The sequence below is a fragment of the Hibiscus syriacus genome, unplaced genomic scaffold (genome assembly GCF_006381635.1).
Source record: "Hibiscus syriacus cultivar Baekdansim isolate YM2019G1 unplaced genomic scaffold, ASM638163v2 tig00004355_pilon, whole genome shotgun sequence".
NCBI lineage: Eukaryota > Viridiplantae > Streptophyta > Magnoliopsida > Malvales > Malvaceae > Hibiscus > Hibiscus syriacus.
In genome coordinates, this window is record NW_024062011.1 from 895,040 (window position 1) to 922,990 (window position 27,951).

At 35.4% G+C, this 27,951-nt stretch overlaps 1 pseudogene; it reads right to left on the bottom strand.

Moving 5' to 3' along the window:
* Positions 1-1,142: 1,142 nt before the first annotated feature.
* On the bottom strand, positions 1,143-27,850 carry LOC120193501 (annotated as a pseudogene).
* Between the last annotated feature and the right edge of the window lie 101 nt (positions 27,851-27,951).

Below are 27,951 nucleotides of genomic sequence, written 5' to 3' on the forward strand. Positions count from 1 at the left end.
CCGAAACTCGAGCCATTCTTGTGATCACGGGAGAGAGAAACAACACAAAAACAATCCTCGAAATTGTTTTTCTTTAAAACAAAAACGAAGCAAAACAGAGCAAAGAAGAAAACCCAGAAAGGAAAGAGAGAATTGGTTTCGTTTTGGTGAATCGAAGGGAGAAGACCGGAACTTCATCGAATATAAAAGATGGTGTTTTGAAAGAAATATTGAAAAACAAAGGGCGGAGTTGAAGCTACAGTGTATAAACAAAGGAAAACGGTGCCAACAAATTATGTACTGCATGTTTAAACCGACGCGGAAATTTTTGAAGTCTTAATTAACATTAAATAGATTTTTTAAGCAAAAAATTATTAAAATTTATTTTTAAAGTTAAGATAGAATTAATCATTTTAATTATTATTTTAAGTATTTTGATTTAAAATTTTACTTTTAATTGATCAACGATAAGTGTTTATTCTTTTTGGTATAACAAGGCTCAGCCGAGTCGATTCATGAACAAGTCTTGTGCATACATACAAGCACGAACTGTAAGAATGGAAACTAAGATTGGATAAAGGGAAAGTTCATATGAAAAGGAGTGTTTTAGGGATGGAGATCTGTAATTCAACAAATGCACATAGCATTCAAAGCTGTATGCACATGCATTTCTTCTGTACTTGTAAGTAGTTGCCTCTGCTCACCGATTCTCCATATCTGGCTTCAAGGAGATCGACTATATTTATATCCGACACTCGTCTTCAAGTTCAAGTAACATAAAAAGATTGCAACCACCAAAGATATGACCAGTTTGATGTTATAATCAGCCAAAGAATTGGAAGTAATATTAGGGTAAATACTTCAAACATACACAAGTTAAAAATGAATTGAATGTATTAATGTCATACAAGTATTCATATCCGACACTCATTCCCGAGTTCAAGCAAAATGTACAATCACCGACACCGAAAAAGTTAAGTGATTTGATGTTATAATCAACCAAAGACATGGAGGAAAACATTAGTAAATTCTATTTCAGACCATAATTTGTTAAAGAAAGTCAAAGCTTCCATCTATCTGCTTGTGTAAACTGTCTGTCACATGTTTCTTTTTCATATTTCCAGGTTAAACTTCCTGTACAACGCTGAATCCAAGAAAATCCATCACAGAATTGCAGCCAATCCCACACCGCCCTCCTCGTTTCTATTTCCCGGAGTACTGACTGAACTGCGTGGCCGTGCTGAAATGGAGAGCATGGTTAAATTCGTAAACACATTTCCACAGAACAGCAATAGGAAAACAGCCAGATGAAAAGGGAGTGCTTACCAGTAACATTTGTTATAATGTGTACATTTTTCTGAGCAGTAAGAGGTTTTAAGTTGTTCCCAGTAGCTAATAAAAGCAACCTTTTCATATGCTGCTTTTGTTCTTTCGGACTGGCGGTCTTTGTCAAGGCTTCTTCGAAGGCATGTAAATCATTCGGGGTAATACAAGGAAGGGAAAGTAAAATCTGGAATAGTCCGATAAAGGCGTCGTTCAATAAGTATTACAAGGAACTCCGTACGATCAGAGTGTATTCACTTAATAGTAATGGATCTCTGTCAGAGAGATATACAAATATTTCCCGACAGAGATTAACCAGATCAGCACTGGGAAAAGCGTTTGAGGGCCAGACTTTGGATGACTGCAGAAAACAAATCTCTCGAGACGTATCCTTGGAGATCAACATTGTATGTATGTATAGATAGAATAACCACAGCAGCAGAGAAAGAACAAACGTTGGTCATAGCTTCACTGTCGGTCCAAGTAAATGCTTCTAATGAAATCTGCAATACTGGAATTGCCAGGCTTTTGTGCTTCAAAAGGAATCTGTAAACAAATAAGAATGTTGAGACACAAGACTTTACGGAATGAAATATAATATCGTAAATCTAAAACTACTACTGGATTACTACTGGATGTCAACACTCTTAAGAAATAAGATCAGTTTCAAACCCAACCATAGAGGTTGATGCAAATGCCTCCAAATCTTTTAGAGAAGACATGTCCACACGACTGACATGCCCCGAATGTTCTAAAGAAGGAAGGCTAGAGTTTAATCCCGGTGACGCTATAATAGCAAGAAGCGAACATATTTCACGAGTTAAATCTCGGTGTAACTTCTCCATTACTTCCACTTTCAGGTCTGATCCAGTAAAGATGCAGTGATGGTCTGGAACCTCTGCCCGGTCTTCATGCAAAAGACCGAACCATGAACAACTCAGAGTTTGCTGACAACGGACAAATAATGGGTGCAGTAGCTTTTACAGCCACACCTCCCACATGTCGGTAGGGCAAGACTTAACCAGAGGAATCAAAACAGAATGAACAAGCTGCCTCGTATGTCTGAACTCCATTGACTGTATATTCTCAATTAGAGCTAAAGCAACAGCATCAAGACCCGTGCATTTGAAAAACAGATCACCAATGGTTGTAGATAGGCCCATTACATTGTACCTACGAATGAGGAAGATACATTAACACCGATTAGAAAAGACTCAATGAGCAGATGTTTATTGAAGCATGCCTTTCAAAATATTAGTTTTGTAAGTTGCGTAGCAGGGCTACGAAATGTACAAATGCAACGCTTACCTACTATCACTGATACCCTTTAACCAATTCAGTATATCAGTCTCATTTGTTTCAGTATACCCTTCCTTGTTCACATCAAAGGGAGATCCATCTATGAAAGTTAATGCACCCTTTGACAATTAGGGGTTCTCAATGCCAAGAAGACTGGATCGCTCCACATTACTCATGCTCATTGCTGCTTTAATCACTCCAGGTAATACTTGGAACACGGATGGTGACCACAGGGCATGTATAGCACGAAGCAGCTGCATATGAATAGAAAAGTTGTCAAAACCTGTTTCTGAGTCATCTTACAGATTTATATATATACATATATATATATATGTATATATGTGTGTGTGTGTGCGCGCGCGCGAGTGTAGGTCACAATAGCAGACTTTAAAGAGGGGAGGAAGCATCCAAGACAGATGAGAAGCCATTGGATGTGGGGTTGAACTTGCTGTTGAGCTGTTTTGTATGCAGCCTTTTCTCATTCCACTCCTCTTAAGTGCTTTCTCAAAGAATGTGACAGTGTGGAAAAGTGACCACATGAATGTTGTCTCGGAGCATAAATGAACTAGTCCAAGAGGTTCGGACAAGTAATTGTTGTGCCACTCTATTTGTATCCACTGTTGGCTCAAGGGTTCAAGTAACGATGCCAAAACTTCTTGTTGCTGTTGAGCCCTGCTCCATTTCAAGAAATGTCAAAAACTAAAAAAGGAACGCTTTACATGGAAACTGAAACGCTTTAAGCAAGTTATTACCCAGCAGCAGAAGCCATAACAAGAAAAGCTTCACCTAGAAGATTATGTTCACCACGAAGCAAACGACCTTCTCTTTGCAAATACGCCATGGTATCCGCAATACCCTGCATAAGAAACATCGTGAAGTAAATATAATTTTTTGACTGTTATAAACAGACAAGTGATGGTTTTAAAATTTAACCATTAAAACCCGTGACAGATTCCAACAAATTTCCTTATGAAGCACATAAGTCAGTATTTGCTCAAGGATTATATGGACTTTTTCTTCTCAAGTTTAAGAGCTAAAAAAACATTGTACACTTGCAACTTCACAATGCCTTCCTATTGGGGAAACAAAAATGACACTCTTTTCTAAATGAGAACTATCTATGTCAACATTTTGGAAACTTAAGTTCAAAGCTTCAAACAAAAATGTCAGCATTTTGCTCGACCGATGTGTTACCTTCATGTGAGGCAAAATACTTTTGTCAGCAGCTTTGGCTATTCGAATAAACGATGTGCAAATTTGCAGCCTCACATGTCGTGCACTGCTTGTTGCAGGATCCTGCCAAGGAGAATTTTGGAACTTCCCCCAGCAACTTCATTCGAACCATAAAAAATAGAGCTGACAACACTTTCCAGACCTGCATGCATGCTTTCCATTACTGCTAAATCCTGAAAGTTCGGAAAATAATAACAATGAAGCTTCTAAACCTGAAAACCTGAACACTAGGTATAATGGAAAGAAACAAGATGGAAAGAGTTAGCAACGAAACCTGAGCAGGCATTGGAGAATTCAAGAGGCTTGATAGAAGCAATGAACTTGATTAGCTCGAACTGCAGTGAGGGTAAAAATGTATGTGTCGCAACCGGTTTTCGTCCGGACACGAAAAAAATTTTACTTGGAGGGAAAAATAATGCGGATAAAATGATTTTGATTTAAAAATGTTTTGAGAGTCGCCATTGACCTTTTTGAATTAAGTAGGTCAAGTACCTAAAAACATTCTTTTAAAATAGTTTTTAAGAAAACGTAATTTAAAAGATAAACTGATCTGCGTATAACAAAAAAAATTTAATAAAGAAAAGATTCGTTGTCGATTATGTTTAGGGAGGGATTAGCACCCCTATAACTCCCAAAATTGGTACTCATTAATTATAATTTGTCTCTATTATTAGAAATTTAAAAATTCAAAGATATATTTAATTTATAATCTTGTTGTTTCAAATTTATTATTATAATTTTAAGAAAATCTATTAATATATATATATAAGAAATATTTATTTATTTAGAAATATCAGAAAAGGTCTTCTAGGTGCTTTAAGACAGTTTTTTTACCTTTGATAGCTTTGTTTTTCTGGTTTCACTTGAAGACCCCGACGGCCGTGGTAAGTGTTTTCTTCTTTTCTTTTTTCCTTTTCGAATGGTTGATGTGGGTTCTCTTTTTGGTTGCCTTCTATTTTGTATTGTTGGGTTCTCTCTGTCTGTTCTCCTCTCTTTGCAGATTCCGTGGTGGCCTTATAGGCCACCACAAGGCTCTCGTCGGACCGGATAATAGAGTGGTTTTCGGTGAGTCATCGAGCTATGTGGTGACTCACCTCATAGCTGCGACGTGTGGGGCAGCTGGCTCTTCTGGAAAACTTGGCGAGGCTTGAGGCGTGGCAGCAGTAGCGCCGGTAAGGCAGCTGGACGTGGAGGCGGCACCGTATGGTCCCTAGGGTTGTCATAACCCTAGGGTTACTTCTGGAAGGATCATGGCCGTTGGATCATAGCCAGATCCAACGACTATGATTTGATGGCGGCTGGGAGTTGATGAGATGATATAAACCCTGTATTATTAGGGTTAGGCTTGGGCCTGGATCATTTTGGGCCATCCGGGTTTTGTAAAATGGGCCAGAGTTGGGCCTTGTAATATTTGGGGCATGTTTTGTAATAATAATATTTTATTAATAATAATAATAATAATATATAATAATAATTATAATAATTATAACAATTATAATAATAATAAAAATAAACGGGCAAAAATTTAGTGTCTACAGTATGTTTATGCTTTAATTTCCAAATCGAAAGAATCTAAATCTAAAATTAGGCAGCGAAGCTTACCAGCCTAGAACGGTAGTGGCCAAAATCACCCTTACCTTCAATATCATTACTCCATAACTCCAAAACCCTTACAGAAAGGGCATGTTCCGCGAAAAGCCTTTCTTTCATAAGCATGCGTTGGAAAGATATATCTAGAATCATACTACAAATATCTTCATTGAGAAAACTTAAAATCTTTCTCTTTTCATTATCAATCGGAGCTGAATCAGAGTCCGCACTGTTAGCAGATGACCCATCTTCGGATGAATGCACTGAAAGCTTCGGCTTTGACATCAAATCCTGCATTAACGCCTAGAGAAAACATTTATTTGATTTTAGCTTTTTTAATTCATGCTTTTCTATCACAATAATTTATGGAAAACTTTCACGTACCAACCAAAATTGCAGTGATTGATAATGAAGAGCTAGCTTAAAATGTTGAAAGAAGCCAAGCATCTGGAGAAAAAAAAACAATTCATAATTTTTTATTACTCATAAGTATACTCAATAGCCAGGACAATGATCAAACGATGAAGAAAAAGAATTAACGGATGGTGCACGATAACGGTTTTCTCTGGGTGCACGTTAGCAGGGTTAATAGAATCTGAAGATTTATGTCGCGTCTCCGGTGATTTTGTTCTTTCTCTCTGTCTCGTCTTCGATGGTTTCGTTCTTTGTTACTTCTTTTTGATAAAATCGATCGCTTTCTTCTCATTATGAGTGGAAGACCCGATGGATTGGAGGAAGCTTTTTGGGTGTACTGTGGGGCAGGATCTTGAATATTTCCCTCCTAGGGTTTGCGATGGGATTACAACTGTTCAACCTTTACTTGAAGTCCTTGAAGCTGGAATTTCTGAATGGAAACTCTCGCTTGTGGGGAAATTCCTTGGTGCTGCTCCAAATTTCGCAACTATGCAACGAATTGTGGATAACCTGTGGAAGAAGGCCCTGGTGGGTAATAGAGTTCAGGTGATCTTAGCAGGAAGTAATCTGTATGTTTTTTCCTTTAATTCTGAATCTGCTAGAGATTGGGTCTTAGAGAATGGACCTTGGCATATCCAGAATAAACCTTTGATTCTCAGGAAATAGGAACCGAACTTGAAAAGATTAAATTTTGACTTATCTAGAATACTAGTTTTGGTCCACCTCTATAATGTACCTCTAGAAATCTTCTCGCGAGTTGGTTTAAGCTACATTGCGAGTGCCATAGGAATCCCTCTTTCTATGGACTCTGTTACAGCTTCCAAATCACGTTTAGAGTATGCTAAAATCTATATTGAAATAGGAGTTAATGATGAAATACCTAAATATGTGGATGTGGTACTTAAGGATGGGCTAGCTACCTCGATTATGGTTGAGGTTCCCTAGCTACCATCTCGCTGTAGGAAATGTAATGTCTTTGGCCACAGTGAAAAGGGTTGTATGGAACTAAAAAATGATGCTCCAGTTAAAGCACAAGTTTGGAAAAAAAAGGGGTGAACATTTAAATGTTATTGTGGTGGAATCTTCTGTTGGAGGTATAGAGTTTATGCAGGAAAAAGAATTGTATGTTCCTATTCTAATGGAGGAGCTTAGAAAAAATATTGATGGTTTAACAAAAGAAAATAAAGAACCTGTTGCTGAGCCAATTGATTCTACTGTTGAGGAAGAGCACATTAGCCCTGAATCCACTTTACCTATGAATCCACTTTACCTACATCTGATGGTAAAGATGATATTCATCCTTCTATTCCTAAACGGGGTAGGGGTAGACCAGTAAAGAGCAAAACAAAAGTGGCTTTAGCTGGATCCAAGAACATATTTGAAGTTTTAAGTTATGTTGAAGAAATCCCTTCTGCTCCTGAAGATCAACAAAGAAAATTTCGAACAGCCTCATTAGGAGTGGCTGGTATTGTAAATTAGCTCAAATCAAAAAAGAAAGAGAAATTAGAAAAAGCAAAAAATGTTGCAGTTGGAGGTAGTGGGGGTAATGGGGTGCTTTTAACTCTCATTCTTAATGATAATTGGCTTCTGGAATGTTAGAGGATTAAATTGTCCTCTAAAATAAGACAGAGTTTTAAGAAGAGCTAACCAGAATAAAGTGGATGTTTTTTGTTTGTTGGAGACTCGAGTTAAAGCTGACAAGTCTGTGGTTATTCTTGGAAGTAAATTTGATAGTTGGAATGTTTACACTAACTATGATTTTGCCTTAAATGGTATGATATGAATCATATGGAAGAAAGGTTTTGATTTCTTTATTTGTCATGTTTCTGATCACTGTATTACTATTAAAGGGTTGTACCTTGGTGTTCCTCTGGGTATAACTGCTTTGTATGGTAGCAATGATGGTATTGTGAGAAGACACCTTTGGTAATAGCTGCGTGATTTGGAAAACTCTATAGGTCAATTTTCTTGGATCCTAGGAGAGGATTTTATTGTTATTCTGCATTCGAATGAGAGTTTTGATTATGAGCTTCTAGGACCTTTAACAACTCCTGATATGAGAGATTTTCAAGAAGTTTTCTTTGACCTTGACCTTCTTGACCACCCTTTCTTTGGTTATTCTTTCACTTGGAGCAACAAACAAAGGGATTTCTTTCTTGCTAGGAAGTTTGACAAGGTGTTAGTCAACCCTAAATAGGTGAGTACTTTTCAGACTTCCCATGTGGAATTTCTAGCCCCTGGCATCTTTGACCATTGTCTAGCTTTGGTCTGGCTTTCTAAAGAGGTCCAAGCTAATTGCCCAAAACCACTTAAGTTCTTTAACTTTTGGACCCAACACCTAAATTTCATGAATGTGGTTAAGCAGTATTGGCAAATTCCTGTTCAGAGCAACCTAATGCAGATCCTTTTTATTAAGCTTAAGCGCCTGAAAGCCTGTCTAAGGAGTCTTAATCACTCTTTTTATAGTGATCTTTATGATCGGGTAAAACAAAAGAAGGTTGAATTGGAGCAACAACAAATTAAAACTTTAAGAGGTGAATAAGTCATTGACAATGAGCTTCAACTGCAAAATGAATTAAAATACCTTGAAGAAGCAAAAGATATGTTCTTAAAGAAAAAGGAAAAGGTAAAATGCCTAAAAGAGGGTGACAAATGCACTAAATTCTTCCACTCTGCAGTTGCACTTAAAAATAAAAGAGACACAATCAGAGTCATGGTTGATGAACAAGGTAATAGACTGGAATCTTTTGATGCTATGTCTTCTGAGGTGACAATTTTTTCTCTAATTTGATTGGTACTGTTAATCCTGAGGTTAAAACTACTGATCCTAATCTGTTGAAAGATATTCTTCAATTTTCCTTGTCTGTTCATAATTTTCTGATCTTGTAAAGGATATCTCGAGGGATGAGATCAATGAAGCTTTTTTCTGTCAAGGTAATGAAAAATCCCCTGGCCCTGATGGTTTCACGCCTTATTTCTTCAAAATATCATGGTCTATAATTGACGATGATGTTATTGCTGCCATAAAACAATTCTTTCATGGGTCTTTTCTGTTACATGCTTTCAATGCAACTATTATTGATTTGGTGCCAAAGATTCCTAATCCAAGTAAGGTTAAAGACTTTAGGCCTATTTCATGTTGTTCTGTGGTGTATAAAGCTATATCAAAGATTCTGATTAATCGATTGACAAGACTTATGTAACATCCTCAATATCGGGTTAGTTACTAAATTGTAAAGTCTCAGAATTTTGTGGTTAAAATAAAATGAATGAATAGTATAAAGATTTACATGTAAATTATTGTGTAGGATGGAATTGAAAGGAATACGAAATGAAAGGACAATAGAGTAATTGCAAGGAAAAATAATTAAATAAAGGATAAATATATATATATATATAAGGATACACTTGGGTAGTAGGGGAGAAAACACCCAAGGCTTCCAGAGTTCTCTTCTTCTTTCTTCCTTGTGCGTGTGAACCAAAGCCAAGGTAAGATTTCTGATTATTGAATTTCTTGTTAAATTTAATATTGGGTTTTGATTATTAGATGATAACTAAGCTTAAGGAAAGCTTAAGTTATCTTAACATCAAAGGATGATGGAGTTAGGAGAGATTTAAGATTTGAAGTTCTTAAATGAAATCTTGGAATAGAGTTCATAACTAGAATTGAAAGTTAAATTTGACTTGTCATCAATCTAGTTAAGATATACGAAGTGTTAAAAGTGGAATTCAAACATGTTGAATTATTGATGTAATTCTTAAATTACATATGAAAGATAGAATTTGGAGGTTTAAGATGAAATAAATGAGTATAAATTGGTTTAAGGATGTGTACTATAGTTAAGAATGAAAAAGAGGATTAAACATGAAGGATTTAATCCAAAATGAATGAATTTTTGAGTTCAAAAAGAGTATTATGGGCAGTGTGCATCGATGCATATTCATAGTGCATCGATGCATCAAGGTTAAAACCCAGAAATTGTTTGAAGATGTATCGATGCACAGGTAGTGCATCGATGCACTCTTTTAAAATAAACACATCGAATGCAATTAGTGCATCGATGCATAAGGCATGCATGGATGCATCCATTTAATAATAAAACATCGAATGCATTTTATGCACCGATGCACAAGTAATGCATCGATGCATACCTTCATTAAAAGAGGAAATTGGCATTTATCTTAATCTAAAGAGTGAACCATTAGAGTATATTAGCTATAATACTGATATAGATCCATGTGTGATTATGTAGATACTAAAAGTAAGCTTATTCCGGAACGATCAAAGGATTAGAATTGAATCAAAGCAAAGCTAAGGTGAGAGCATACTATATGTATAGTATAATGGAATAAGACTTGTGATAAGTCTAATTCCTATATTGATTTTCATAGTACAATAGTTGTGAACATGCATACATGATAATTATTGTAATACATGTATAAGGCATATATATGTTCATATGATTGGATAAATGATGTATATATATGAATAGATTCAAATACACATGTGATATGATATGTGATATGAGAACATGACATGAGCTACATGATCACAAGAGAAATGACATGAACTACATGATCACAAGAGAAATGACATGAGTACATGAACATATAAAATATAAGAATAATGCCCATAGTATACGATATGAGAGCTATAGGTGTAATTGGCATGCCAAGAGTCGAGGGTATAATAGTCCTTCGGGATGTAGTGGTCCTACGGGACATATATGACAGTCCTTCGGGACGCATACTGAACTAAGGTTCGGTGCCCCATGAGGGAATTGATACGAGCTGTGGTGACAGCATTAGTGCACAACCTCTATGTACTCACATACCTCTATTCTCAAAAATATACATGGGCAATTTAAATACAAAGTAAAGTGAAAGTGGTACAAGAAGGTAAGTTTTGTACATGCATGATATGATTATATATGTTATTGTGTAATAGATACATGCATATTGAAATATCATGAAAGAAATGGTAAGAATGCATATTCATAAAGATATTGTTGCATATTCATTTATTGCCTCACTAAGTCTATGACTTAGCATGTAAGTGATTTACACGTAGGTACCAAGAAATAAGAAGATTCAGAATAGCAGTGGCACGGACAACAACATTACTAAGAAATCAGATCAGAAGTAATTGACAAAGTAGGTATTTTGTTGTGTATAAAGTGTTGGTATGTAATAATTGGTTAATTATGAATGCTCTGATCGACTTCGATTTTGTATTAAGTGGTCTCTTTTATGTAAATTAAAGTATTTTGTTTTAATGAAAGTTTTAAATTCCCGGGATTTTTCTTTAAGAATCAAAGTTTGAAAAGTCAATGTGACATCTCGGACTTGTATTCGGGTCGAATATGAGTTAGGGGTGTTACATTTAATGGTATCAGAGCTACGGTTTAGTCGATTCTTGGCATAAACCGGAGTCCAGAGTGTCTGATAATGTATACATACCAACAAAATAGTGGAAACTTCTTATCTGATGGGATAGTAAGTACGCTGTTTTGCTAATAGAACTATATGGTTGTATTTTTATAGATATCCAGACGAGGTAGTTCTAGGAATGAAGTAGGAGATGATAGACCTGCTGAAAGTAGTAATTCACCTGCCCTGGCCAGGCAGAGTGAAGAACATACATCCTCTGGAATGCCTGTAAATGATCAAGATGTATTCTTTAGAACGTTAGATGCGGTATTGACGCGTTTCTAACCTCCTGTTACTTCAACTCCAAAAATGAATGTTACGAAAGAGTTGAAGGGATTATGAGCTCCAGAGTTTAGAGGGGAAGCCGATGAAGGTCCTGTTACTGCGGACCTTTGGCTTAATGACATGAAAGTCATGCTTACAGGACTTCATTATTCCGATGCTGAGAAGATGGAGGGAGTAATTTCCTTGTTGAGATGACAAGCAAGGATCTGGTGGACCAATGTTACATTGAGGATGTCTAACGCCCAAGTAACTTGGCCATTATTTTTAGAAGAATTCAAGCATAAGTACATCGGAGATCAATTTGTTCGTCAAATGAAGCAAGAGTTCATGAATTTGAAGCAATGGAATCACACTGTATATGAGTACGAGTGTGAATTCAATAAGTTGAGCCGCTTTGCTGCCAAGCTAGTTCCTACGGAGAAGGATACTTGTGAGTGGTTTGTAGAGGGGTTACGTCCTCGGTTGAAGGAAATGTTAATTATATTGAATTTATCCTCGTTTCAAGAGGTAGTCAACCGTGCCAAGGCTCTGGAAAGAGCTCAGAACGAGAGGTTTGAAAATTCGAGAGCTCATACAGTCAAAAGATCGGGTGCTCCTTCGAGTTCCGCACCATCAAAAAGGGGTAGAGATGCTGGTTTTCGACCCCAAGTTAGATCAGAGTCAGTGGCATCCTCTGCTAGAGGATCAAATCAGATGAGAGGTAGACAAACTCAGTCAGTAGGATCTGGAGCTGGGAGATCTAATCAGAGTCAAGCCAGACAATGCTCACATTATGGAAAGAATCATTCAGGGATATGTCGGATGATTTCTGGAGTCTGCTTTAGATGTGGGGACGCTGGGCATTTTGTTCGGGATTGTCCAATGTTAACCAATGAATCTACACCAGAGAGATCTATTTCTACAGGCCAGAGAGAAAGAGGTAGAGGCAGAGGAAGAAGCTAATCGGAATCCTCTGATTAACAGGAGATACACTCTACTGCTCGAGTGTACAACCTCAAGACCAATGAGGATTATGATGACCCATATATTATAACATGTTCCTTTCTATTATTTGACAAAGGTGTAATTGTATTAATTGATACGGGGTCTATATATTCATACATTACTAGTAAGTTAGTGAAAGAATTGAACATTCCGTTAGAAATACTAGCAATGAGGTGATAGTGAAGAACCCATTAGGGCACAGTGCCCGGATAAATTTGGTGAGCCGAGGGTGTCCCATACAAATTCAGGGAATTGAATTTCCTGTTAATCTGATGAAATTACCTTTCGACAAATTTGAAGTGATACTGGGAATGGATTGGTTATATTGTTATTACGCTAATGTCGATTGTAGATTGAAAAGAGTAACGCTGAGAAGTCCAGAAGGGGTAGATATGGTGGTAATTAGTGAAGGATAAAATCCATTGGCAAATGTAATTTCAGTAATGTTAGCGAAGAAGTTATTGCTACAAGGATGTCAAGGGTTCATTGCTATTGTGCTGGATGTTAGAACCAATGATAAAGGGATTGAAGGAATTCCTATAGTTAGAGAATTTCCCGATGTATTTCCTGCAGAGTTTTCAGGTTTACCTCCGGACATAGAGGTAGAATTCTAGATTGAAATAATACCGGGAACAACGCCCATTGCAATGGCACCATACAGGATGGCTCCAAAAGAGTTGAAAGAATTAAAGATTCAATTACAGGATTTACTAGACAAAGGGTTTATTAGACCAAGTGTATCACCTTGGGGAGCTCCTGTTCTATTTGCTAAAAAGAAAGATAGATCAATGCGTCTTTGTATCGATTACAGACAGCTCAATAAAGTGACCATCAAGAACAAGTATCCACTTCCCCGAATTGACTATTTATTTGATCAATTAAAGAAAGCTTCAGTGTTCTCAAAAGTTGATCTACGTTCGGGTTATCATCAATTAAAGATTCAAGAGAAAGACATTTCAAAAATGGCGTTTAGAACAAGATATGGTCACTATGAGTTTATCATGATGTCGTTTGGAGTTACGAATGCACCAGCTGCTTTTATGGATCTATTGAATAAGATATTCCAACCTTATTTTGATCAGTTTGATGTGGTGTTTATTGATGATATTTTAATATATTCAAAGTCAAAAGAAGAGCATAGTTCATACTTACAGATTGTTTTACAGATTTTACGAGATAAGAAGCTTTATGCTAAATTTTCTAAGTGTGAATTTTGGTTGAATGAAGTGACATTCCTTGGACATATAATTTCTTCAGAAGGAGTTCGAGTGGATCCCCAAAAGATTAAAGCTATTCTAGAGTGGGAAATTCCAAAGAATGTATCAGACGTTAGAAGTTTTCTGGGGTTAGCTGGTTATTATCGATGGTTCGTTAACTTTTTTTCGATCATAACATTACCCCTAACTAAACTATTGAAAAAGGAAGTAAAATTTGTTTGGACTCAAGAATGTCAAGAGAGTTTTGAAAAGTTAAAGAAGATTCTTACAGAAGCTCCAGTGTTAGTACAACTTGAGTCTGGTAAGAACTTTATAGTGTATAGTGATGCGTCTCATAGTGGTTTGGGATGCGTATTAATGCAAGAAGGCAAGGTGGTGGCCTATGCCTCGAGACAACTAAAACCGCACGAGAAGAATTATCCAACACACGACCTAGAGATGGCGGTAGTAGTGTTTGTTTTAAAGATCTGGCGTCACTACTTGTATGGTGAAAAGTGCTACTTGTATACGGATCACAAGAGTTTAAAATACTTGATGACTCAGAAAGAGTTGAATTTAAGACAAAGAAGATGGGTGGAATTTCTCAAGGATTATGATGTTGTGATTGATTTCCATCCCGGAAAGGCAAATGTGGTAGCTGATGCCTTGAGTAGAAAGACGTTTACAGCTTTGCGAACTCTTGATGCTAGATTATCGTTAAGAGAAGATGGTGCAATTTGTGCAGAATTGACTGTCAAGCCAGCATGGCTAGATCGAATTAAAGAATTGCAAGCTAAAGATGGAAAGTTTTTAAAGAAGATACAACAGATAAGAAATGGAGAGGGTACGGATTATGAGATTAAGTCTGATGAGAATTTGTATTATCGAGAAAGATTGGTAATTCCGGATGATGATGAATTAAAGAATGATTTGTTAACGGAAGCTCATTGTAGTCCATTGACAATGCATCCGGGAGGGAATAAAATGTATATGGATCTCAAGAGTCGATATTGGTGGCCGGGAATGAAGAAAGACATTACGAAATTTGTATCAAAGTGTTTGACTTGTCAACAAGTCAAAGCTGAGCATCAGGTTCCGTCAGGATTGTTACAACCAATTTCAATTCCTCAATGGAAATGGGAAAACATAACGATGGATTTTGTGATGGGGTTTCCTCTAACTCTGAACAAAAAGGATTCAATCTGGTTGATCGTAGATAGATTGACTACGTCAGCCCATTTTGTTCTGGTACGAACTGATTTCTCCATGGATAAGTATGCAGAATTGTATATTAGAGAGATTATACGTTTGCATGGTGTACCTATTTCCATAGTTTCTGATCGAGATCCTAGATTCACATCACGGTTTTGGAAGTCATTACATGGAGCACTGGGAACTCGGTTGAACTTCAGTACAACGTTTCATCCTCAAACCGATGGTCAATCCGAGCAAACTATTCAAATTCTGGAGGATATGCTAAGAGCTTGTGTCATTGAATTCAAAGGATCGTGTGAAAGGTATTTACCACTTGATGAATTTGCGTACAACAATAGTTATCAGTCAAGCATCAAAATGGCTCCCTATGAAGCTTTATACGGAAGAAGATGTCGTACGCCCTTGAACTGGTATGAACTTAAGGATCGAGAAGTTATTGGTCCTGAGTTGATTCAGAATACGGAAGAAAAAGTTCAAGTAATTCAGAATAAGCTGAAAGCTGCAGCTGATAGACATAAATCATATGCTGATTTAAAAAGGAAAGAGATTGAATTTCAAGTCGGAGATAAAGTGTTCTTGAAAGTGTCTCCGTGAAAGAAAGTATTGTGGTTTGGACGGAAAGGAAAGTTGAGTCCTCGATTCATTGGTCCTTACGAGATTACTAAGAGAGTAGGACCAGTAGTATATCAGCTAATTTTGCTACCTGAAATGGAAAAGATACACAATGTCTTTCATGTCTCAATGCTTAGGAAATATCGATCTGATCCATCCCACATTGTGGCTACTGAAGAAATTGAAGTTCGACCAGATTTAACTTATGAGGAAGAACCTGTTCAAATATTAGCTCACGAAGTCAAGCAACTAAGGAACAAGACTATTCTATTAGTTAAAGTCTTGTAGAGGAATCACAAAGTAGAGGAAGCAACATGGGAACGTGAAGAGGACATGAGGATTAAGTACCCCTACCTCTTTGCATAATGAAAATTCGAGGATGAATTTTCTTAAGGGGGGAGAGTTGTAACATCCTCAATACCGGATTAGTTACTAAATTGTAAAGTCACAGAATTTGGTGGTTAAAATAAAATGAATGAATAGTATAAAGATTTACATGTAAATTATTGTGTAGGATGGAATTGAAAGGAATAAGGAATGCAAGGACAATAGAGTAATTGCAAGGAAAAATAATTAAAGAAAGGATAAATATATATATATATATATATATATGGATACACGTGGGTGGAAGGGGAGAAAACACCCAAGGCTTCTAGAGTTCTCTTCTTCTTTCTTCCTTGTGCGTGTGAACCAAAGCCAAGGTAAGATTTCTAATTATTGAATTTCTTGTTAAATTTAATATTGGGTTTTGATTATTAGATGATAACTAAGCTTAAGGAAAGCTTAAGTTATCTTAACATCAAAGGATGATGGAGTTAGGAGAGATTTAAGATTTGAAGTTCTTAAATGAAATCTTAGAATAGAGTTCATAACTAGAATTGAAAGTTAAATTTGACTTGTCATCAATCTAGTTAAGATATACTAAGTGTTAAAAGTGGAATTCAAACATGTTGAATTATTGATGTAATTCTTAAATTACATATGAATGATAGAATTTGGAGGTTTAAGATGAAATAAATGAGTATAAATTGGTTTAAGGATGTGTACTATAGTTAAGAATGAAAAAGAGGATTAAACATGAAGGATTTAATCCAAAATGAATGAATTTTCGGGTTCAAAAAGAGGATTCTGGGCAGAGTGCATCGATGCATATTCATAGTGCATCGATGCATCAAGGTTAAAACCCATAAATTGTTTGAAGGTGTATCGATGCACAGGTAGTGCATCGATGCACTCTTTTAAAATAAAAACATCGAATGCAATTAGTGCATCGATGCATAAGGCATGCATAGATGCATCCCATTAATAATAAAACATCGAATGCATTTTATGCACCAATGCACAAGTAGTGCATCGATGCATACCTTCATTAAAAGAGGAAATTGGCATTTATCTTAATCTAAAGAGTGAACCATTAGAGTATATTAGCTATAATACTGATATAGATCCATGTATGATTATGTAGATACTAAAAGTAAGCTTATTCCGGAACGATCAAATGATTAGAATCGAATCAAAGCAAAGCTAAGGTGAGTGCATACTATATGTATAGTATAATGGAATAAGACTTGTGATAAGTCTAATTCCTATATTGATTTTCATAGTACAATAGTTGTGAACATGCATACATGATAATTATTGTAATACATGCATAAGGCATATATATGTTCATGTGATTGGATAAATGATGTATATATATGAATAGATTCAAATACACATGTGATGTGATGTGATATGTGATATGAGAACATGACATGAGCTACATGATCACAAGAGAAATGACATGAGCTACATGATCACAAGAGAAATGACATGAACTACATGATCACAAGAGAAATGACATGAGTACATGAACATATAAAATATAAGAATAATGCCCATAGTCTACGATATGAGAGCTATAGGTGTAATTGGCATGCCAAGAGTCGAGGGTATAATAGTCCTTCGGGACATAGTCCTTCGGGATGTAGTCATCCTACGGGACATATATGACAGTCCTTCGGGACGAATACTGAACTAAGGTTCGGTGCCCCATGAGGGAATTGATACGAGCTGTGGTGACAGCATTAGTGCACAACCTCTATGTACTCACATACCTCTATTCTCAATAATATACATGGGTAAATTGAAATACAAAGTAAAGTGAAAGTGGTACAAGAAGGAAAGTTTTGTACATGCATGATATGATTATATATGTTATTGTGTAATAGATACATGCATATTGAAATGTCATGAAGGAAATGATAAGAATGCATATTCATGAAGATATTGTTGCATATTTATTTATTGCCTCACTAAGTCTATGACTTAGCGTGTAAGTGATTTACACGTAGGTACCAAGAAATAAGAAGATTCATAATAGCAGTGGCACGGACAACAACATTACTAAGAAATCAGATCAAAAGTAACTGACAAAGTAGGTATTTTGTTGTGTATAAAGTGTTGGTATGTAATAATTGGTTAATTACGAATGCTTTGATCGATTTTGTATTAAGCGATCTCTTTTATGTAAATTAAAGTATTTTGTTTTAATGAAAGTTTTAAATTCCCGGGATTTTTCTTTAAGAATCAAAGTTTGAAAAGTCAATGTGACATCTCGGACTTGTATTCGGGTTGAATATGAGTTAGGGGTGTTACAACTTATTCTTGAATTGATCACTTTAAATCAAACTGCTTTCGTTAAAGGAAGAAGTATTGTTGATAATACTCTTCTTGCCCAGGAACTGGTTAAAGGCTATAGTAGAAAGACTATCTCTCTTAGATGCTCTCTGAAAATTGACCTTCATAAAGCCTTTGACTCTCTCAACTGGGGATTCATTTTTGCTATTCTAAAGGCTATAGGTCTTCCAAGCATGTTTATTGCATGGATTAAAGTTTGCTTTTCAATAGCTAGATATTCCATTTCTTTCAATGGGAGTTTGATTGGCTACTTCAAGGGTGCAAGAGGTATTAGACAAGGAGACTCCCTCTCTCCTTTCTTATTTGTTTTCTCTATGAATGTCCTCTCAAGACTTCTGAACTTGGCAACTACTAGAGGTATGTTTGGTTACTATCTTAAATTCAAAAGAATTGGCCTAACCCATCTTTCATTTGTTGATGATCTTCTAATCTTGTGCAAAGGATCTGTTGAATCAATAGTTGGTGTTACTAGTGTTTTAGATTATTTTTATGAAATGTCTGGCCTCAAGCTTAATGCTGCTAAATGTGAATTTTTTGCTGCTGGTATTTCCAATTATGCTCTTAAGGAAATTAATTTGATCACTGGTTTCAAACTTGGTTGTCTGCCAGTGAGATACTTAGGTATTCCTCTGGTTACAATGAAACTTTCTGACAAAGACTTTGTTGTTCTCATTGATAATATTAAGTCAAGGTTGTATCAATGGTCTGGAAGAGCTCTGAGTTATGCAAGCAGATTGGAATTAATTAGAGCAGTGTTGTTTAGTATTGCTAACTACTGGTGCAGACAGTTAATCCTGTCACATTCTGTTATAAAGAAGATTGAACAGCTTTGTTCATGTTTTTTCTGGAAAGGGGCAGACAAAGCAGCATTTGGAGCAAGAGTGAGCTGGGAGAAAATTTGCCTTTTGAAATGTGAAGGAGGGCTTGGTCTTAAATATATGAAGACTTGGAATAAAGCATGTATGATGCTTCTAATAAAAAATATCCTTGCAGGTGAAGGATCTTTGTGGGTGGCTTGGCTTAAAAGCTATGTGTTCAATGAAAACGATTTATGGAATGTGGAAATTAGATCCAATACTAGCTGGAGCTTAAGGCGAATCCTTAAAATGAGGTCTGAGGCTTTTCTTGTTCTGTCTTCTGGTGTAAATAGGTGAGTGATATTTGGGATGCGATTAGGGTGAAGGGTACTAAAGTACCATGGCAGAAACTGATTTGGTTTCCATTTCACATCCCAAAACATAGTTTGATAGTGTGGATGGCTTTACTTGATAGACTCCCTACAAAGGAAAGGTTGCATCGCATGGGGTTTATCATCGAATGTCAATGTGTTTTTTGTGATGTTGTTCTGGAAACAAGGGACCACTTGTTCCTTGAGTGTCTTGTGGCTGCTTCATTATGGGAAGCAGTTTTCATTCTTAATGGCTTGCAGAGTAGATTTTTGTCATGGGAAGCTCATATAACTTGGGCTTGTGCTACTTGGAAAGGTAAATCCTTACTCACCTCAATTATGAAGATTGCTTCGAATGCCCTAATCTACATTTTATGGGAGGAAAGAAACAAAAGATTGTTCCAAGGTCGATCAAGAAATGTTGAAGAAATACTTCATACCATTAAGGAAATTGTTGGTATACAATTAAGGGGTAGAAATATTAGTAGACTAGATAGTGTTAATATTACTCTTTGTAATCACTGGGGTATAGTTTGATAGTTGATTGTTTTTGTAAGTAGAGTGATCAATGTAATCAGAACTCTGATTGTTTTTGTAGCAGTTATCTGCTCTTTGGGTAATAAAATCGAATTATCCAAAAAAAATGATCAAACGAAAATGCTTCACAATCTTGCACACACATAATGTTACTTGGACTCAAGTGTGAGTGTCAAACATAGGTACATGTTTTATTGAAGGTTCTTATGTATTTGGAAGGTCCTTGGAGGATCATATCCCCATATCAGTGTCCAGATGTGTAGGACACATGTACTTTAAGAAAAATAGAATTAGAGGAACGTATGACTAAAATATAAATACATCCATGTTAAGAAATCTGTTTGCAAACATACAACATAAGTTGAAATAATTTTAAAAAACTTGTCGCAATCTTTTGAAGGTCGCTACCTGCTGTAAGTAGAGAGAGAATATTGCTGTCTCCAAGAATACATTGCAAGTTTGAGCAACCCAAAGACACCATACTTCCACATACATTTTCTGCAAACTCGAAATCACTTTCATCTATAGCCCCACCTGCTGAGCTAGATCCGACCAAGAATTCTCCAGATACATTCATTAAGATTTGAAAGATGCTACTCATTGCCGAATCAAATTCAGAAGCAGAGTCGTCAGCAGGTCTCCTTCTGCATGCCGGATCGAGAGTTTGCAATGTCATGCAGTAGTCGTCAGGGAAAGAAAATATGTATCTTAATCATATAAACCATACAGCATACCTTGGACAGACAAGTTTGAAAAACTCACAAGCATGAAGGCGTAAATCGGAAGAGGAAAGTAGGAAGCCACACCTGTCAAAATAAAGATACAAGGAAGGTATCACACCAATGATTAGAACATCTTCTTTCGAGAAGTGGAAGAATATCATACCCATGAATGATGCCGAATTTAGCAAGATCGGACAAAGGTGTCCATTCGGCATAGGCATTTACAGCATTTAAAGTAGCAGTTATAGCAGCCGCATGCTGTTTTGCAACGTCAAGATGATGTCTACCCACCTCACTCAATGCTTCTCCAAAATGCCTTTCTAATAGCTGCACCAAGAGTTATAGATCTAAAATAATGCTAAAAGAGAAGCAATAAATGTTCTAGGAAAGATGGAGCCATACTGTGTATAGTAGCGGCAAAATTTCCGGCAAAGATTGAGTAAGCCCACATAACAGTAACCTACGCCGATCACCTTAAAGATAAAAGTTATTTCAGTGGGATGCCTAAACAGTAGTTAAAAACAAACGATGCTTGATACATATTATATATCTATGTTACTCCAACTCTTCACTTCATTCTAAGTACTCGTTTCTGATGCCGTCTAACGAATATCAGAATATACCCTCCAAAGACAGAATTTTTTTTATAAAAAAAAACCATACTCGTGCTAGATACATACCCATATCCGACAAAAACCTGAGTCCAAATAACACACACACACACACAACTGCCTCATACAAACAAATTCAAATCAAGATAGATATAAACCTTCCAAATCTTCATTGTGGACTGTAATATCTCCCGGAAGCCATCTCAGCATCATTGGGACCAACTCGGCCTAAAATGGAAAGAAAAAAATCCGAGGAATCATCCGGTGCATTATTTCGATAAAAGATCATGAATACAAATAGCTTTACTTGAACAGGACCCTTATTGGATAGGGAAACTAGTGACGGAAGCAGCTGTTGCCAAAGATTTAGTCCTCCTCTTCGAACTACCTGAAATAACGCAAAAAGGAAAAATCAGGGACAGCAAATAAGACAAAATTCAGGCAGCCAGGGTAACGTGTTGAAAACCTCAGCAACGAGGGCAGCAGTTTGACTTTTCAAAGCCCATCTGCCATTTCAGACACTAACTCAAAAGCAACGTTTGAGAAGTTCCTCCGTTCTAAAGGACCGAATTCTTCCCATCGCAACCGCACCAAGTGCTGGATAAATATTAAGATGATAAACATATTATTCTCAAGATCAATTCACACAATTATAACCATGATTACTGTCATATAGATCATGTAATGAATATTTTAACTCGGAGATTAAGTCAGAAACAGGACCAGTTTCATCAAAGTGAGGAAGCAGCAAAAACAGAAAGGAACTAATAGTGAATGACCTGCAGCATTTTGAATGCATGTAACCATATTTCTGACGATCAATCTTTTCTGGCTAAAAGGATGATGTGTTTGCCAAAACCCGTATATCTCTTGCTTTAATCTGAAAATATTAAAGAGAGATGAGTCAATAAAAGTAATATAAAAGTAAAACATTCAACTTTATAGGGTCGTGATATGAAAATAAATGCAGCATTAAATTATGATCTTGCAGTCTTTTGTAGAATAAAGTATACACATATTCACAAAAGAAGCAAACGGTTTCCCGGGTTTCATTCCATACGCTCTTTTCACAGGAAGCCTTTAGCTGTCATGATTAGGGATGGGCATGGTCGGGTTGGGTCGGGTTTTTGGTCCACTCGACCTGACCCGAGAACAAGAGAGCCTCCACCCGAGACTCAACCCGATCCGACTAAAACAAGGTTTCATCCGACCCGAATATATGACTTAGAAACCCGATCTGACCCGAAATAATAAAAAAATTATTTTTATTCAATAAAAATAGTGACTTAATAGAAAAAAATTATATATAGATATGTATTATTATAATTATTCCTAAATATATAAGGTAAAATTATATATTTTTTTGGGTCGGGTCAGGTTTTTTTACCCGAACCCGACCCGAACCCAAAATTAAAAAAAAAAATTCAACCCGATCGGGTCGGGTTCGGGTTGAGTGCCCATCTCTAGTGATGATAGGGCTGTCTCTTAAATAGTTTTCTGTGTTTAGTTTTACTAACAAAAGTTCACGAATTAAACTTTTCTTGAAGATGCAAGAAAACATTGACCGTGATAAAACTGATTGCTACTTGAATCATGGTTACAAATTTCGGCACAATAAATAATTTTTCATCCTAGGTTGCAGAAGTCAAAAATTCCCGATAATATTTCTAATAACTATAAAAAATTTCAAAACGAGGAGCACCTTTTAAACAATTAAAACTATTCTGAGTCAAAGTTTGATCAAATCTCTAACCAGGGCTCATTATCGAAATATCAATAGCACAAACATGGAGGGCTAGGCAGGCAGCATGACACAATCAAAGATAGGCCAAACTTGAGTCAATCTTCTTATAGAAATTGAACATTTACCAATCATAAACAACTGAAAATCATATGATAGAAGAGAAACATAGGAACTACAAAACGCAGATTTTGAAACCTCTGTAGAGACTGAAAGATAACCATTGCCAAAACCCCAATTTAAAACAAGGAGAGAAGTAGACAAAACAGATAAATTGTTGTCAAACTGCAAAGCTAAGCCTAATGGAGAGAGCTGTAAGGTTCATAAAAGCAAATCACAATGACTCTTGAGATTAAACTCTTCAACTCAACTGAACCACTAATCAAGCTTAAAAAAGAAGAGTAAATAAATTTCCCAATTGTACACAAACTCAAACAAATCGACTGAATCAAAGTTCAAAAACATTTACCAGATAACATGAACTTTAATTAAGAACTTTTACAACTAAAGTTGATTAATTTACAAACAAAACTAAGAACATGCAAAGATGAAAAGAAAACGAAAGAGAGCATGAACCTAAAAACAAATTAAAGGCGAACGAGTATAAGAAACAGACGATTACTGTCAAAATGAAAAGATAAGATATACTATCAAGTCCATAAAAGCAAATCCTAATGACCCTTTAGCTTAAATGAACAATTAATCACTCTTCCAAAAAGAAGCAGCCCACAATTTTTCCAACTTCTACAAAAAAAAAAACTGATTTACTGAATCGAAGTTCAAAATGACATTTTTCTGAATCAAACTTTAAAGAAGTAAATTTTACATGCAAAGCTGATTAATTTACAAACACAACAAAGAGAGAGTGTTGAACTATATTTTGATATAACATTTAATGCAAAATGTTTTTGGACTTGAATTGAATTTATTCAAAGTTTTTCAAAGTTTTCAAAAATAATTTAAAGTCCATTTAAAGTTTGGAATTGAGCACAAAATGTTTTTCTGGACAAGAAGTATCGATACTGTTCTTACAGTATCGATATCTAATGAACAATATCGATATTGTTCATATGGTACCAATACTAAAGGTAAGGGAAGTATCGATACTCACTAGGTAGTATCAATACTACCAGCAATGCTCAAATTCCAGAATGCAAAAATAGTACCGATACCCAAATGGGTACCGATACTACTCTACATAGTAGTATCGGTACCATGAGCATAGTATCGATACCATCAGGCCCCAACTGCTAATAAAAGCTAGTTGATTTAAATATAACAAAGGTAGTACTGATACTCCCTTTAGGAGTATTGATACACTCTGTTTTGGGCAGCTTTATTTTGCGTGAATATTGATCCTCAACGGCTCCAAAACAGTCCCAACGGCTAGAAACAGTCACAATAGCATTCCAACATATAAAAACAAGTTGAGAAAACTTAAAGAAGGGTTAAGAACACCTATGCAAGAGAGAAGAATTTTCCAATCTTATTTTCATCTCTCTTGTAAATATTTGTGTTTTTAGTGAGCTTAGATTTTTGTAAACACTCTACCTTTAAGAGGTTTATTTGTTTATTTCTTTTTTAACTTTTGTAAAGGGGTTTTGGTTCTATCTTAGCCAATTCAAAAGATAGATAGTTGTAAAGGTTATCTCTTGATCCTTTAAAAAGAAAGAACAAATTAGTGGATTTGTTAGGAAATCCTAAGTGAGGAGCTTAGGTAGTGGATGTAGACTTGGTTGATAAGTTGAACCACTTTAAATCCTTGTGCCAAAATTTTCTATCTTTTTCTCTCCTTACTCCCTAATTAAATTATTGTCAATTAACCCCTTTTGCACATTTTCGGTTGTTCAATTGAGTCTCTTCAAATCCTAACAATTGGTATTAGAGCTTGACTCATTAGAAGGTTTAACAACCTTGAAACAATCCTTAAAGAAGCTCTATTGATTCCCAAAGCAACCAAGAAGATGGCTTCCACCTACGGCTTGTTCAACATGGAAGACTCTCAATCGATCAACAAGCCTCCATACTTCAATGGAGTCAACCATTGTCATTGGAAGAAACTAATGAAGCTATTCATACAATCCAATGATCTTGATGCATGAGAGATGATCGAGAACGGCTACTCTTCTCCAAAGAAGAAGAAGAATGAGTGGAGTGTCCAAGAACTGAAGAAAACTCAACTTAATGCCAAAGTCATGCACATGTTTGTTTTATGCATTTGGTCCCAAAGTAAATGAAGGAGTTTCTTCTTGTTTAGGTGCCAAGGAGCTTTGTAATAAGTTCGAAAAGCTTCATGGAAACAAGAAAGAAGAACCAACAAAGGTGGTGTCCTTAATGGCTCGTTAAGAGTCCGGGGTATCTTCTAACTTGAATGGATTAAATTCATATTCTTTTAATGAGTTACAAGATGCATACGATGAATCATGAACTCCAAATACAAGAAATTAATTTCTAAATTTAAAAACCAAAATGAAATTTTGAAAAAAAATTTAGAGCTTTCAAAAATGAAAATTGAAAGTTTTGAAAAAAGAATGTTTTGATTTAAAAGTTAAGCTTGAATGCTTAACAAAAGAAAAAGAAATCATTTTAAATAATTCACCTAGTTCCTTAACGACAAAATGCTCACATTGTCATTATCATGGTTACAAGGAACATAATTGTCCTTTGAAGAAAGGAAAACGTTTTAAAATTAGACAAGTATGGGTTCCCAAAGGAACAAGGGGCATTAAAACTAACGTCCAAGGATCCAAAGCAATTTGGATACCAAAATCCAAATAAATGTCTCTTGAAGGTGTGTGGGAGCAATGGTGATGAAAATGAAGAAATTGAGATGCTCTAGCCACACTTGAAAAGGAATGGGTAACCTTTAAGCTTAATGCTTTTGATTTTGATTATTTGGTTGCTTATTTAGTTTTAAGCATGCATGAGTTTTAATCTTAAATGGCTATGTTTTGTTTTTTATCTCATGTGTGTTGAAAAAGTTTTATGATGAACATTTTAAATTTTTCATAATTTTTAGTTCATCATAATGAAATTTGGTCAAAATTGATTTTCAATGCAAATGATATCTCTCTAACAATTGATATCAACTTTTCAAATGTTTTGTTTTTACAAATTTTAAATTTTTTACCTAAATTTAAATGTTTATGCATGTGTTTTAAATGCTAAAGATATATCTCTAACAATTGATATCAAATTCTTCAAATGCATAACATTTTTGAAAGCTTTATGCATATGTACTTAATTTCAATTATTGATATTGCATAAAGTATTTTAGACTTTGATATATTGAATTTCATGTGCTACTAACATATTTGTTACTCTTTGTTGAAATTCAATTTTGTTTAAGTGTCAAAATTTTAAAGCTAATTTTTGTTTGGGATGCACTTTTTGAGGGAGAACTTTTGATTTTTCAAATGATTTTATGATAAAGTTTAACACTTACTCTCCAAAGTTATTTTAGAACTTTAAAGTTAAATTATTTTTTATATAACAAAAATGATGAGAAGTATGTGTTTGAAAAATTCAATTGTTTTTCTTAATGAAAAAGGGGAGCTAAACATTTTCACATTTTTTTCTAACAATTGATATCTTTTTCATTAAACATTTTATTAAGGGGAAGTTTTGTCAAAAACAATTTTTCAAATATTTTGTTATATCAAAAAGGGGAAGATTGTTGAACTATATTTTGATATAACAAATAAGGCAAAATGTTTTTGGTCTTGAATTGAATTTATTCAAAAATTTTCAAAAATAATTCAAAGTCCATTTAAAGTTTGGAATTGAGCACAAAATGTTTTTTTGGACAAGTAACACCGATATTGTTCTTACAATATCGATACTTAATGAACAATACCGATATTGTTCATATGATACCTATACCAAAGGTAAGGGAAGTATCGATACTCACTAGAAAGTATCGATACTACCAGCATTGTTCAAATTCCAGAATATAAAAATTGTATCGATACCCAAATAGGTACCGATACTACTCTATATAGTAGTATCGATACCATGAGAATAGTATCGATACTATCAGGCCCCAACGGCTAGTAACAACTAGTTGATTAAAATATAACAAATGTAGTATTGATACTCCCTTTAGGAGTACCGATACCCACTGTTCTGAGCAGCTTTATTTTGCATAAAAATTGATCCCCAACGGCTCCAAAACACTCACAACAGCTAGAAACGGTCACAACAACATTCTAACATATAAAAACAAGTTCAGGACACTTGAAGAAGGGCTAAGAACACCTATCCAAGCATTCAAACACAAGAGAAGAATTTTCCAATCTTATTTTCATCTCTCTTGTAAATATTTGTGTTTTTAGTAAGCTTAGATTTTTGTAAACACCCTACATTTGAGAGGTTTATTTGTTTACTTCTTTTTACCTTTTGTAAAGAGGTTTTAGTTCTATCTTAGCCAATTCAAAAAATAGAGAGTTGTAAAGGTCATCTCTTTATCCTTTAAAAAGAAAGTACAAATTAGTAGATTTGTTAAAAAATCCTAAGTGAGGAGCTTAGGTAGTATATATAGACTTGGTTGATAAATCGAACCACTTTAAATACTTGTGCCAAATTTTTCTATCTTTTGCTCTCCTTACTCTTTAATTAAATTATTGTCAATTAACCCCTTTGCACATTTTCGATTGTTCAATTGAGCATTTTCAAATCCTAAGAGAGAATACTGATTCAAGGTACGAAACGGCAGTTTTGCGAGCCTCGGGAGTAGAATTCCAATCAAGGGCTGCAACAATGGCTCTAGCCACATTGCTTACTATGCTATTGTTACTGTTACTTTCTTCCATTTTTGCTCTGCCTTTGCTTTTTTTTCTGAAACCATTAACTTTTCTGGGTTCTTCTCTTCAAATGAGATTCTTTTAGGGTGTTTCTTAAAGTCTCTGCCTTTGTTGTTTGAAGAATTCAAATA